The 16,063-nt window shown below is 32.9% G+C and overlaps 1 protein-coding gene across 2 annotated transcripts in view; it reads right to left on the reverse strand.

Annotated features, from left to right (window-relative positions):
* The window catches only part of MACROD2 (mono-ADP ribosylhydrolase 2), a 2,094,477-nt gene that overhangs the window by 2,027,846 nt on the left and 50,568 nt on the right, over window positions 1–16,063 (reverse strand). The gene's annotated exons all lie outside the window — the stretch shown is intronic.

Genomic DNA, 16,063 nt, shown 5'->3' on the forward strand with positions numbered 1-16,063 from the left:
CTCTTCAAAAACTGTGTCCTTTTTCTCAATTTTAAGTTTTTTTAAATTATCAAAACTATGTGGCTAATATGATACGGCTTTTCAAAAAATTTTTTTTGAAAAAAAATGTGAGTATAAAAAGCTAAGCAGTACACAAAACTGTTTGAAATAGTTATAAGGTTAAACATTCTTAAAACAACTCTGCTCTAATCCCCAAAAATTGAATGACTGTTTTGGCTTGCAATTCAAAAAGTTTTTAAAAAGGCTTACTGAGAGTTTATAGTTTATAGCAAGGGAAAATAAGGCCCTTTATTCCTCTCTAATATGTCTTTCCAATTTTCACCAGAACTATTTACCTTTCGGTGCATAAGAATAAATAGAAACTATAAACTATCAATCAATCAATAGGCACTTTTGATCCATATGTGCAAAAATACATAGAGAAGAGTTTTTTTGTGGTGGCAAAGAATTGAAACTGAAAAATGCCCACCAATTGGGGAATAGCTGAATAAGAATATGGCTTCATGAAAACCTGAGAAGACTCAGAAGAATGATACAATGCAAAGTAAAATAAGCATAACCAGAAAAATCACTATATAGAATAAGTGCAGTATTGTAAAGGACAATCAATAATGAAAGACTTAATCATTCTAACCAAAACAATGATCCATGACAATTCCAAAGAACTCATAATGCAAAATTCTCTCTACGTCCAGAGAGAGAGAACTGATGAACTGAGTGCAGATTGAAATGTATTTTTTCACTTTTTAAAATTTTTCTTTCTTTTTTTTATAACATGGTTATTATAGAAATGATTTGCATGACTATACATCTATAATGAGTATTTAATTGTTTGTCTTCTCCATAGGGAAAAGAAAGGGTGAAGGGAATGAGAGAATTTGTAATTCAAAACAAGTAAATATCTAATTTTTTAAAATAAGCATTAAAACATTCAATATGTTTCAGGCACTTTGATAATCATTAAGGATACAAATAGAACATAAAAAAGAACCTGTCCTCAAGGATTTTATATTCTACTAGGGGAAAGAACATGCCTATGATCGGTATATGCAAAATATATAGAATTGATGAAGCATAACCTTAAATGGGAAGAAAACAGCAGTTGGATAGACAAGGAACAGATTTTTTGCATAAATTGACATTTGAGTAAAATTTTGAGGAAGTGGAAGTGGAAGAGGAATCATTCTGGGCATGAAGGCAACTATTACACAAGAGATGAGGAGACGAGCATTGTATCTGAGAGTAAATAAGGCAATATGACTGGACAAAAGAGCACATGGAGGGGAATCATGTGCAAGAAAACTACAGCATAGAACGTAGCCAAGTCACTAATAACAATAATTGCCAAACAGACTTTATATTTGATCATAAAGCTAATAGAGACAACTGGAGTTTACTGAATAGATAGGTAACAATCAGACCTATTCTTTAGGGAAAAAGCACGTTGGCAATTACATGGAAAATGAATTAGAATGAGGAGAGGCTTCAGGTAGAAAGACCAATTAAAAGGCTACTGAAAATTGATAAGGGCTACATTATTTCATAAACTGTGTGGTCTCCCAGCAATTTAGTAATTATTATAGCCCTGAATAACATGATTCAAACTAAATCGTGGATGTTCATCCAGTGTCTAGTTACCTCCATTCTTTAGAAAGCACTGAATAAAGAGTCAGGAAAGCTTAGCACAGTGCTTCTTTCCTTTTTATTTCTATAGGAGCAGTTCAGTATGGTGTGGCTCTATATTAAAATAATAATAATAATACTGATTTAGACATAACACAGGTCATGTCCCCTTAAAAAATAGTCATCAATTAATAAAATACATGTTCCCTAATTACAAACTCTGATGTTCCTCTATCTTACCATAGCTTCCATAATTCTGTCAAGCTCCACCCCTCCTAAACCTATGTATTGTCTTCAATGAGACTGCCAATCCTTTCATCCCTTCATACTTCTTCAGGTCATTGCCCCAGCTCTAATTTCACTTTCCTCACTTTCCAACCTCCATCCAGTAATTGGCCATTTCTCTTTTACACCATCTTCTGCTCTCAAATCCCTTCATCTCTTATCCTATCACCCATCTTTTGCGGAAACCCAGACTGGATTACTCCAACAATAAATCTCATCTCCACTTCACAACCTGATAAATTCAGCTACCTCACAACTGTGCTAACTGGCTGCATTATAAACTAACCCTCACTGCAGCAAGCGAGTTCTTTTACTGCTCTCTGATTCTAATCTTGATTCCCTAGCTCACTCTCCACAGAAGCCAATCCAAACTTCTCCTCATCACTCTCTCAACTAAGCACCTTGACTCATATTAATGAAAAAAACTGAGGTCACTGAATGCGAGCTCCTTCTTTTCCACATTCTCTTCATATCAAACTCTTTGACATCATCTCCCATGCTTACCACCCCTTTCTTCTCCTTGCTTACATCTGAGACAGAGGTTGCCCTTCTCTTTATTGTGCATTTCATTCTATCACCCCGTCTTTTCCAGCAAATTACATCCTGCCCTTTCCCCACACTACATCATAATTCTACTCTACTGCCTTCCAACAAAGCCCCCTTCCCCCCAAGCTCTTGTCCTAAGTCTTTCAAATTTTCTTAGTTAAATATCTTCAAGTCAAACAGCTTTTTTAAAAAGCTTCACTTCCTCTTCTCCCTCTCCTCAAACCTTTGCAATCTGGCTTCTGACCTAAACATTCATTAAAACTATTCTAACAGGAATTACTAAGAGTTCCTTAAATGACATCGAATGGTCTTCTCAGTCTTCATCCTTCTCAGGCTCTCTGCTGCACTGCAACAGCATTCTCCTGGCTCTCCTCCTGCCTGTCTGCCTGCTTCTTAACAGTGCTGGTTCATCATCCATATCATGCCTCCTAACTGGGGCTGTTCTGCCTGTGTTCTGTCTTCTTGGGAATCTTATCACCTCTTATTATGGGCCAGAACTTGAAACAGGAGATAAGTGAGTGGAATCGATAGAGACAATGGTTGTTTAACATGATGCTTAACAATTCTCTGGTTCAGTACATGTACTTGGTACTTACTATATAGTTCTACAAGATTCACACCTTTAAGAGAGCATATATAAGTTAGGAGCTTCAGCCAGGATTCAGTCTGGAAGATTCAGAAGCCAGAGAAGGCAGGTGGGAGCAGAAGCTCTTAGAACCAAGGAGAGAGATAGGTCTCCAGAAAAACTAGCCAAGTCTCAAGTGAAGGAGACAAGACTTTGAAGGAGACAATAAAGGATTTGGACTTTAATACCTGGCTGTATTTGGGATGATTACTGAATTGAAACAAAGGCTGCTTCCAGAGACCCCAAGGAAATCCCAATAAGAGAAGATTACATTTTAGAGAAAAATATTATAACCTCTCATATGCCAATAAGCAAAAAGTATACATATGTGTATGTGTACATATATATATAGAATATCTGTATGTATATATGTACATATATGTAGGTGTGTATATTTATATGTATATATAAATTTTAATGGTTTTTAAGGCATAGTATTCTGAAAAGTAATGTAATGGGATTACATAGCAGAAATACAAAAAGATATAAAGGAGTAATTAGAAAGGGGAAAAATTAGTTTTGACGATGTCATTTCTTTCCTCTATATCTTTTGTGAACTAATATTTTATATTCTACAATAACATTATATTCTATATGTTATATATAAATATATATTATATTCTATTTTAACATTGTAACAAAAGAAACAGAAGTTCAATTCCCTTTTTATTCTCCTAAATATCACCATGCTAAAATATTAAAATGGATCAGTAATCCCACTGATTAGAGTTCCCTCTCATAAGGCAAGGCCCTAACTCATCCATGTCTATCTCTTGACTACATTTTCCCAAAAATGTGACAGAAGGTCCACCCAACATGCTAGAATTTTTCATTTTTTTTTAATCAACATTGCAACGATATCAATGGGTCACTCTGGCTGTTTACTTGTTATTCCTTGTTTTGCCATGCTTTTTTTTCCTGTCACAAAATTCCTTGATGGTATCTTTTATTCCTGTTCTCCTTGAGAATTCCCCATCAGTTTTATTTTTGCTGCTTTCCCATTGTCCTCTGAGTGATCCTTATCTTTAGATCTTCGAAGTTAATTGTGTTCCCTATCTATTTTCATCCAACACTGGTAAAATAGGAGTATTGAAAAAAATGGGCCTTTGGGTTAATTAAATTTGGTAGTCAATATAAGAACTTTGGAATTTCCTGAAATCAATTCAATCTCTTCCCTTCCTTAAACTTTGGGCCAACCTCACTGCCCACCTATACAACCAAATGAATCTTAATTACTTGATTTTATATGCGATTATTGGGAATATTAACCTAAATAGATATCATTCACTTTTTAAATAATAAATCAAGAGGATTAAATGTATGATATTAACTCAAGATAATTATTACCAAGGGAAGTACCTCAATTTTCAGCCCAAATGTCTTTATGTGACAAGTTACATGAAACATCTTAAATACCCCATTAGAACAAACTATTCAGTTGAAAGGTCAATCTGTTAATTCTCATTTAACTAATTATTTCACACTATTTTAATAGTAATACTTATTATACCTCTAAGCAATGAAATTCTTGGTCACTTCCTTCTCTCAGCACAGAATACAAATTTAACAAATTAAAATTAAACAAAGATGCATTCAATGCATGAAAAACATTCAGTTAAACTACACAGAAGAAACAAGGTACATCTACTACTATTCTTGATACTCTTTGCTCTTTCTAAAAAACAGAAAATTTTGTTTCTGGCATATCAGTGACTATAAATCATAGAACACCATAATCTCTGAAAAGACAAAACTTCAAGTTACCCAAAGGATAAGAGAAAAATACTAGATGAAAGTAAGCAGATTGCAGCAGATTATCAGTAATATAGCTCCTGAGATATCATCTAAGAAATGTTTGATCAAGAAATTCAACAAACATTGTTAAGTGTTTGTTAATTTAAACTAAAAGAAAAGTTAAGTTATACAGCCTAAATACTACATTAATGCCAGTGAAATGTTAAAAGGCCTAATAGGCATCCAGTATGCTATAGATTCTCTGTGAAAGGCTAATGAACAAGTATTCTCCAAGATGAGAAGGTTTATAGGGTTTATAATACGCACTGATAAAAGAAATAACCACATCCATAAAAATCATAGATCTATTAAGTACTGATATGTCTAATATCATCATTCATTTTTCCTGGGGGGGGGGGGAAACCTAATGAAATACATAATCACAAGTCAGCTTTGGAATCAGAAGTCCACCTCTGACACATAGTGACTAAGCAAGTAACATTATCTCAGTGACTAAACAAACTCTTAAGACCATAACATTCCATTGATTAATGAAAGGAATTTCTAGCTCCAAGAGCCTCCTGTATCAATAGAATTACAAGTCCAAATCCAATTCCTTTCCCTACTCTCATTTCTCCTTGAGTTTGAATTCATCGTTGATGTCAGAATGTTAATGTAAATGAGCAATTTCCTTCTTTTGTGCCTCCAGCTCTAGCTAGGAAAGGGAAAAAAGTGCTAGACCATGAGAACACATATATACTAATGACCTCCCCTCAATTCCTTCACTGGATGCCTTCCAAGAACTAAAATCTGAATATGGACAGAAGGAGCATAAAGCAACCATACAAAATGTGTGTCCAATTCTGGTGTTACCTCCAAAAAAAAAAAGGGGGGGGGGAGCTATTCAAAAGAAAAAAAAAATCACCTAATTATAATTTCTTCTAAATTAAGCTGAAATTTCTCTTATCTGTTATTTTCAGGCTCTGATTAGGGCCTATTTTATATATAGTTCAAAATAAACTATAGAGAGATCAGGTAGACTGATTCAAGTCACTCAGCAAATAGTAAAGGGCTGCATCTGATGCCTAATCACTTAACTACAGCATTTCTCTTTGAATTGTGTTATACGTTGCTAGAATTAGGGGAAAAAAACCAATAAAACTCAAATCTTCTGAGGCAAAGCTTCTTAAACTCCATATGGGCTCATGTAACTGAATGTAGATTTGAGAAAAATTTGGCAACAGTAAAGGGCTTCTGGATGTGCAATGATCAAAAATTAATTAAAAATCAAATGCATAATGAATCTGAAGTGTTTCTGAGAGCACTTGCATCTACAACTTCACTACAGCCTTAGTCTGAACACACAACATGCACACTTTGCACTACCTATGCCATCATACCATGTAATGCCAACAAAAGCTGCAAGAAACACATTGGTTCAGATTTGAGATTATTGTATGTTAGGAACTGCAGTGTTTTTACTGTACATACAAAGCTTTCTACTCTCACAGAAACATAATAGTTTAATTACAGAAAATAGAGACTTCAGTTAGATAAAACAATTGATATTTTTAATATGGCATAGTTGTTACTTTATACAAGATATGTTTATAAAGAAAGCTTACATGACAAATGATTGTTTTGTTGATCTTTGGAAGGGTACACAAGAGGGGAACTGATATAGATATAGATATATTTTAAAAGTGAATAAATTTTTCACAAATGAAGGTTTGAAGTGAAAAAACTGAATTGCATTCCTAGAGCAATGAAGGACAATAATTTTGGATTTGTAGCAAAAATTAAAGTTGATGGCAATGAACTATCACTTGTACTCACTGCACAATCTATTGGGAAATACTTGTAGCCAAAAATTCATCACCAAAGTTAGATTTTGTGCTTCTTAATAATATTAAAACCATAAATTCATTAAAAGCCACACCCTTAACAATCATTTCTTTTCAAACCTTTTCAAAGACATGGATTCCAATCACAAAACCTTATTACTTCATACAGATGGCAAAGCTTAAAAAGATTCTTGAAATTGAAAGATAAAACTATTATATTTTACTGAACAGAAATCCAACTTTGTACATTTTTTCATAACAATTTGTTGTTTCCAAAACTTGTTATTTGTCAGATTTTTTTTAAAGTTCTGATTTAAACATGTTGCTTTCAAAGAAAATATTGTAACATATTTGTCAAAGGATAAAATCAAAAGTTTTACTTAAAAAGCTAGCATTAAGAAAAACAGGGGAAAATGGTTCTTTATAAATGTTCAATATCTACAGATGATTTATATCTGAAAATAATCTTCCCAAAGATTTAATTGCAAGAGTTATAATTGCACTTGAAGAAAATGGTGCTCATCAGTAAAATATTGGGGAGGAGGAAAAGGGGCAAAGGAAAGAGAAAAGTATAATTTGAGGTTAATAAAATGGCAGGAAATACAGAATTAGTAGTTTTAACCATAAATGTGAATGAGGTGAACTGTCCCATAAAGTAGAAATGAATAACAGACTGGATTAAAAGTCATGATCCTACAATATGTTGTTTACAAGAAACACATTTAAAGCAGTGTGATACATACAAAGTAAAGATAAAAGGCTGGAGCAGACTCTATTATGCTTCAGGTGAAGTTAAAAAAAAAAAAAAAGCAAGGGTGGCCATCCTGATCTCAGATCAGGCAAGAGCAAAAATTGATCTAATTAAAAGAAATAAGGAAGGAAACTATCTTGCTAAAGGGTACCATAGATAATGAAGCAATATTAATACTAAACATATATGCACCAAGCGGTATAACATGGAAATTCCTAAAGGAGAAGTTAAGAGAGCTGCAAGAAGAAATAGACAGCAAAATTATAATAGTGGGAGATCTCAACCTTGCTCTCTCAGAACTAGATAAATCAAAACACAAAATAAATAAGAAAGAAGTTAAAGAGGTAAATAGAATACTAGAAAAGTTAGGTATGATAGATCTCTGGAGAAAATTGAATGGAGACAGAAAGGAGTACACTTTCTTCTCAGCAGTTCATGGAACCTATACAAAAACTAAGCATATATATTAGGACATAAAGACCTCAAAATTTATAATAACTCAAGCCCTTCTCCAATTAACAAATGGTCAAAGGATATGAACAATTTTCAGATGAAGAAATTGAAACTATTTCTCATCATATGAAAAGGTACTCCAAATAACTATTGATCAGAGAAATGCAAATTAAGACAACTCTGATATACCACTACACACCTCTCAGATTGGATGAGATGACAGGAAAAGACAATGATGAATATTGGAGGGGATGTGGGAAAACTGGGACACTGATGCATTGTTGGTAGAACTGTGAACGAATCCAACCATTCTGGAGAGCAATTTGGAACTATGCTCAAAAAGTTATCAAACTGCATACCCTTTGACCCAGCAGTGTTTCTACTGGGCTTATATCCCAAAGAGATCTTAAAGGAGGGTAAGGGACCCACACATTTAAAAATGTTTGTGGCAGCCCTCTTTATAGTGGCCAGAAACTGAAAAATGAGTGGATGCCTATCAGTTGAAGAATGACTGAATAAGTTATGTTACATTATGTAATATGATGTTATGTAATATTATTGTTCTTTAAGAAACAATCAGCAGGATGAATACAGAGAGGCTTGGAGAGACTTACATGAAACTGATGCTAAGTGAAATGAGCAGAACCAGGAGATCATTGTACATGACAACAAGAAGACATCTTTCTCTTCAACAATGAGGTGATTCAAACCAGTGCCACTTGTTCAATGATGAAGAGAGCCATCAACACCCAAAGAGAGAACTGTGGGAACAGAGTGTGGACCACAACATAGCATTCTCACTCTCTCTTTGTTATTTGCTTGTATTTTGTTTCCTCTCAGTTGTTTTTTCCTCCTTGATGCAATTTTTCTTGTACAGCAAGATAAGTGTATAAATATGTATACATATATTGTATTTAACATATATTTTGACATATTTAACATGTATTGGACTATCTGCCATTCAGGGAAGGATGGGAAAATTTGGAACAGAAGGTTTTGCCAAGGTCAATGTTGAAAAATTACCCATGTATGTTTTGTAAATAAAAAGCTTTAATAATTTTTTAAAAAAGAGTTATAATTGATCATCTAAAGTTTCTGTAGACACAGTTTCAGAAATACTTTCCTTCAAATTTTGATTCTTAAAAATTAAGTTGGATTCATAAAACATATTCAATTAAAATTTAAAATGTCACTTGTCTGCCATAAAAGTTTAAGAAGAATTTGTTGAGTTATATCAAGCATCACAGATTTAAAACTTGAGTTTCCTAAAAAAATCATTAAATTAATTTTGATTTTGGATTAGAACAGAATTTCCAACATTTCTGAAATGACCTTTAAAGCAAATTCTGTCGTTTTGTACTACATATTAAGGTGAAGCAGCATTCTCAGCACTGATGATAATAAAATCAAAATATGAATCAATTTTGAAAAATGTTGAAGATAGTCTACATCTTGCAGTATCAAACATTCTGCCAAGATTTAATTATTTATAGAAAAATAAATAAACATAATATCTCATTAGTATGCAAATTTGCTTTCATCTTTAATAAATGATAAAATTATATATATAAATACAAATGAATTATTTTTAAATAATTTCTTTATGATTATCAATAAGTTTTTATACCTTCTTACATAGGTATAAATATCTATACCTATGAAGAGAACATAAAAATTTGGGGGGGCCGAAAAAGGACTGTGAGTAGAAAAAGTTTAAGAAGTTCTCTTTATTGAAGCAGTATAGTCTATTAGAGAGATTCTGGGCAAGGGAGACAAGAAATTTAAGTTCTAATATCAGCTCTGTCATCTCTTGTCTTTCTCAGAACTAAAATGCTGGATTCCATGAATCTCTCTCTAAGTCAGTTTCCTAGAGCATTAAAATGAAGCTGGTATAATAACATAGGGCCTATCTTCCTCATATAGATGACAGAGCAGATGGCCTGGAGTCAGGAAAACCCAAGTTTAAATCCACTCTCAGACATTTACTGACTATTTGACTTTAGTCTATTTACCACAGTTTTCTCATATGTAAAACAGGGATAATAATAACATCTATCACTCAGGGTTATTGTGAGGAGCAAATGAGATAGTAATTGTAAAGCTCTTAGGACAATGCCTGACACAAAATGGGTACTATATAAATATTACCTACTATTAGAGAATAAATCATTTCGAAAGCATTCTGAAAAAAAAAAAGAAAGAAAGAAAGGCTACATATAAATGAAGGTAGCACTCTTGTTCTAATAATGCCTCCGTAACTTGGAAAGCTGCTTAATTTTCAATTTGCTCCACTTTAAGTGTGGAGGACAGTACCTGAGGGTCTAACAAATTTTGTTGTAACAAACCCTGATGTCTATAAAGATATTCTTTAATCTCTGCCTTGGCACTTATTTTCAGAGCATCAAAAAGTAAAAATTAACACAGTGAAAGTTTTGTGGGGGGGGATGGTTCCCCAGACTAAAAGTAAAATCTCTGAGCAACAACATACTAATCAGGCTCTCTTGAAATTTCTTCAGTTACTTCTGGGACTTGATAAATTTATGTTACAGTCTCTGCCATGTAAGTTTAATTAACATGTAAATGAGCTTCTCATATCCTGAATGGCTATTTCCCACTGAGAACTGGTTCACAAAGTTTTAAGTCAGTTAGAGAAATATGATTACAAATAGCAACTTTTAAGGAACACTGGTCTATCACAGACTATTTTTCAAGCTAGTTATGCTATGAATCTGAAAGTAAAGTTATTTATAAAATACCAAATGGAAGAAAATCTTTCATTAATCAAGTCTATGAAGCGATTATGAGTAAGTATGAAATATGATGATCTATTGAAAAATGCTGTTAATTATTCCTGTTTCTGAAACAAATAAAGCAGGGTAGCAATAGAAAAAATAAAATTCTTAGCATTTTCTTACATTTAAGGCAATTTAAATTTCATGCAATATAGATGAAATAATATCCTTTATGTGGCTGAAGAAGTAATGCATAGATGACTGAAATTTTTTACTCTTTTCCATTTTACCAGTCACCTTGGGAAACACTATGAGTACTCGGCTAAAAATGAGTTGAATCTTGTTGAAATTAATTAATTTATAGATAGCAAGCTAGACTTATTTTTAAAAAATTCATGATTCAGTTTTTACATTTTTTAATCTCTTCATTTTCAATACAGTAGGTAAAGCACTAGATTTGGAAACATGAAGACCTGAATTGGAACACTACCTCAAAAACTTACTAGCTGTGTAACCCCATGCAAGTCACTTAATCTCTCTGACTTTCCACATCTGTAAAAAGGGTATGATAATAACACCAACCCTCAAAAGATTATGGAGATATGTTGTGGAAATGACGTCTGTAAAGGTAACATCAGATAATATGCCATTTTAAGGGTTGCACACATAAAGCGCTTTGCAGCTCTTAAGGGGGTAGCTAAGGTGCAGTAGATAAAGTGTCAGAAGACAGATGTCTCGGGAAGATGAGACCTCAGACATGTGTGACCCTGGGCAAATCATTTAACCTTTCTTGCTGATGGCAAACCACCCCAGGATCTTTGCAAGAAAACCCTAAATGGGGTCACAAAGAGTCAGACAACTGAAATGACTGAACAACAGCAGCAACACTTCAAGTTCTCCATAAATTCTAGCTATTATTAAATAAAATAATAAAATTATTAATAAAAAGTGATAATAAAATAATAAAAATTTATTATTAATAAAAATATTGATTAAAATAATAAAATTATTAATAAAATAATAAAAATTTACTGTTTTCTATATTTGCACTATCATCATGGCATTTATTAATACCAGACAGTATAATTAATTCAAGTTAATGATGATTTATTAAACTACATGCCTATTATGTGCCAACTTCTGTGTTAAGTGGTGGATATACAAAGAAAGGTAAAAATCAGTCTCAACTGCCTGCCTTTAATGGAAAAGACAACTATATGCAAGTAATTACATATAAACACAAGATAAAATTGAGATCAACAACGGAGGAAAATCCTCCATTTGGACAGGTTGAGTTTAAGATGTATATGGAACATCCAAATTGAGACATCCAATTAAGCAGCTCGGAGACTGAAGATTCAGTGATAGGTTAGATTAGGCAGCAATGTCTTTAATAATCTATAAATTCAAGGAGCATCTGTCTACTAAGGATGGAAAACAGGATAAGTGAATTGAAGAGAGATAAACCAAGAGCCAATGAATAATTGCAATGTAAAGGGAGAGGAATAAGAAGCCATGAAAGACATCCATGTGAACATGAGAAACAAAAAATAGATACCCAAGAGCAGCCAATTCCAATGTACCATGTAGTTGGGAATGTCAAGTAATAGTCTGATCTGTATTCAAAAGGTATTCATCCACTGTTAAAACAGCAATCCACTATAACCTAGTTATTTTTATTCATAATGAACAATTCTTGAAATATATTAAATATGTCATCATACAAAGATAATCAAGTTTCTAGTTCCCATTTCTGACCTTCTCCCTTCCCCATGAAACAAAAATATCCATCTGCTATGAAGAGGAAAAAATGAAATAATGACATATCATCTTTTAAATTTTATAACTATTACCATATCATTCCTAATCAAGAATGGAAGTAAATAATATTTGAAAGAAGGTTTAATATTCTAAAGAAATCCCACCATTATCAATTATGTGTATCCTCCATCTCCAAAACAAATAGAAACCAATGCCATGTAGCATACTTGCTGGATGAAAGGGACCCTGTTAGCTGGTTTGCCTGCCTCATAACAAAATCCTAAAGACTGAAGAAAAAATTATGCAGGTGAATGCCATTTGATTAGGGGAAAGGGAGAAGAAACAAATGGATAAAAAGATCACTTTCACAGTTGAGCGATTAACATCAAGGCTAATCATTTTCAGCATCTTTAGTGAGCAAAAATTTTTAAAATTGCTTCTATCAACTTATAGTGATTTCTGTAGAGAAGTGGTAGAAGCTCAGAATTATTTTAAGTCATTAAATTATTCTTTCCCCGATTGAAATTTGCTTCTGAAAAAAAAATGCTAATTCCTTTAGCTTTTCATTTTGTATTCTCTAAGGGTTTATCACTCAATCACATTTTTTATCATTTAAAACATTGACAATTTAAGGTCTAATGGAAGTAGTGTTTGTATACTTTAAATGTGTGTATATGTGCATATTTATACATATATCACATAATATAGCACATTTCAGAACAATCACAGAATAAATAAAGGTGACTAAGACTGTTTCTGAAAATGTTCTTGAGTTTTTACACATTGTAAAATAAATTGAAAATACACAGAATTCTTTTTTTAAATAGCTTTTTATTTACAAGTTATATGCATGGGTAATTTTACAGCATTGACAATTGCCAAACCTTTTGTTCCAATTTTTCCCCTCCTTCCCCCCACCTCCTCCCCTATTTGGCAGGATAACCAATACATGTTAAATATATTAAAGTATAAATTAAATACAAAATAAGTATACATGTCTAAACCATTATTTTGCTGTACAAAAAGAATAGGACTCTGAAATATAATACACAGAGTTCTTACATATCATCATTCTTCCCAGATTGATAATTATCTTTTAAAGCTTGTAAATTGTCCTAATAATTGTGAATAAATTGTGAATAATAAAGATATGCTGAAGTCCAGGTTGCAGATTCATCACCCTTTCCATTTTTAGGAAAAGAACAATAATCTTTCACATCTTTCAATAATCTTTTCACCTCCTAAAGACAAGAAACTGAACCAGACATACCTTAAAATCCCTTCCTACCTGGTGATTGATTCTACAATTAGAAGAGGATAGTGGAATTACAGATTTTTAACACTGATATCCAAAGAAACCAATGTGCATTACCACTATCAATTAAGGGTAAAGATAGCTAATATGAAAATAATAACCTCTCATCAAGGCTTGTAACTAAAAACTACATAGAAATTTTCTTTTGTTTTTGTTTCCTATTGTGCACTAATAAAAAAGATCACATTAATTACGTCAAATTCCTTCAATTAAAATGTGTGAATAGAGCAATAAGCTAGAATAAAATGGGAAACTCCTTCAGTTGAAGACACATAAAACTAAACATCCTAATATTGTCTTACCCTGAAACAATCTCTCTTAAAGATGTGATTTATCAAAGCAATAATATAGGGATAAGCAGAAGCATCTCAACATAAATTTTGTGATAGTACAGAAAAAAAACCCACTGATTTTCTCAGCCTAGCCTTTCTGTAAAAGGCCTCCATTTTCTATACTGCTATTCTCTATTCTGGATGCCTCTCTAGTGATCCTAACCCTATCATACTGCATCCTCCTACCTAGTACCCTCAGCCTGTCCCTTCTCTGTAACCTCCTGCATCTGTGACCCGGATTCCCACCTACCCACCCCTTACAATGAATCACCTCTTCTCTATTGGAGACATTGGAACAGACCGAGTCACTTATGAAAAAACAGCTCAGGTACAAGAATAGGAAAAGTCCTCTTTTTTGAATCATTTATCCCTTTCTTTCTTCTGTGTAACCTAAAGATCATATCAAAGGCCTGGACTCTAAGGCTTTATCATGTGCCTATAAAAATGTATTTGTATCCCTGAATCTCAGTCTAAATCTGATTCTGGATATATTCATGCCTTCTTCCTTTAACACCCTTCTTATAGTAATTTATGTACGTATTTCATACACAGAAAGGTTATAAACTCCTCTGGGAACAGGATCTGCATACGTTGTTTGATAAATGTATATTGAATTAAATTGCAAATTCCAGTTACTACAGTTACTGATGGATAATAAAAGAGAAATGTAAAGAAGGACAGTTACATGGCATAGTGGAAAGAAAGCCTAACCTGGAGTTAGAAAGACCTGAATTCAAATTCAGCCTCAGACATACAATAGCGTGCGACACTGGGCAAGTCACTTAACCTTGTTTGTCTTGGTTTCCTCATCTGTGAAATGAATTAGAGAAAGAAAAGCATCTACAATATCTTTGCCAAGAAAACTCCAAATGGGGGTCATAAATAATTGGACACAACTGAAAACGACTAAACAATAAAATTATAAAAAGTTATGACATTATTTTTATAAACTTTCTGAAAAATCCACAACCTCAGGCTTTAAAGAGCCATTGAGAGAAAAACAGGATCAAAGTCATATGATATTGTGAAAAAAATACTGGATGAAGTCAGAAAATTTGGGTTCAATTACACTCAGCAATCTATTATAGGTGAGATTTAAAGCAAGACACTTAAAACTTTCTAGGCCTAAATGACTTCATCTATAACATGAATGGGTTGGCCAGGAACTATAGGAACACAATTACAAAACACTTTTCATACAAATACAGACAGATCTACACAATTGGAAAAATATTAATTTTTCATGGGTTGGCCAAGCCAGTATAATAAAAATGACAATACAACGTAAATTAATCTCTTTATTCACTGAATCATATATAGTATGTGTATATATATATAATAGTAATCAAATTACCAAAAAAGTTATTTTATAGAGTTAGAAAAATAATGTTTACTTAGAAGAAACAAAGATCAAGGATATCAAGGGAATAAATGGAAAAAAAAAGTGAAGGCAGTCTAGCTGTATCAGATCTCAAAATGTTTTATAAAGTGAAAATTATCAAAATAATCTGATACTAGCTAAGAAATTGAGTAGTGGATCAGTAGAATAGGTTTGATACACAATACATTACAGTAAATAAGCATAAAAATCTAGTATATGATAAACTCAAAGATCCATGCTTTGGGGACAAAAACTCATTATTTGACTAAAAACTGCCAGAAAAAAAAAAAAAAAAGGAAAACCGTGAGGGCAGAAACTAGATATAGATCAGCAACTCCTATTATATGCCAAAATTGGTACATGATTTATACACAAAGCAGGGCTGGGGAACATCTGGCCCATGATCATTTGGTCTGGCCCTACCAAGGCAACCAAAGGAAACCGAAATTCAATAAATCTAGGAGCTTTTTTCATAGCAACATAAATTTATATTAAGTGAATCATAATAATAATGTAAATTTTTAGGGACAAACAAGAATTATCCATTATGGGACAGACAGAGCACATGCACATGACAGGACAGACATGTCAACTGCCCATAGCCTGTCTGCCTGTTATGGAGGTTCAGAAGGCACTCAGTGCCAGGTAGGGCAGGAGTGTATAGGCTGTAGAAGTGTTAAC

The sequence above is a fragment of the Sarcophilus harrisii genome, chromosome 2, assembly GCF_902635505.1.
Source record: "Sarcophilus harrisii chromosome 2, mSarHar1.11, whole genome shotgun sequence".
Classification (NCBI taxonomy): Eukaryota; Metazoa; Chordata; class Mammalia; order Dasyuromorphia; family Dasyuridae; genus Sarcophilus; species Sarcophilus harrisii.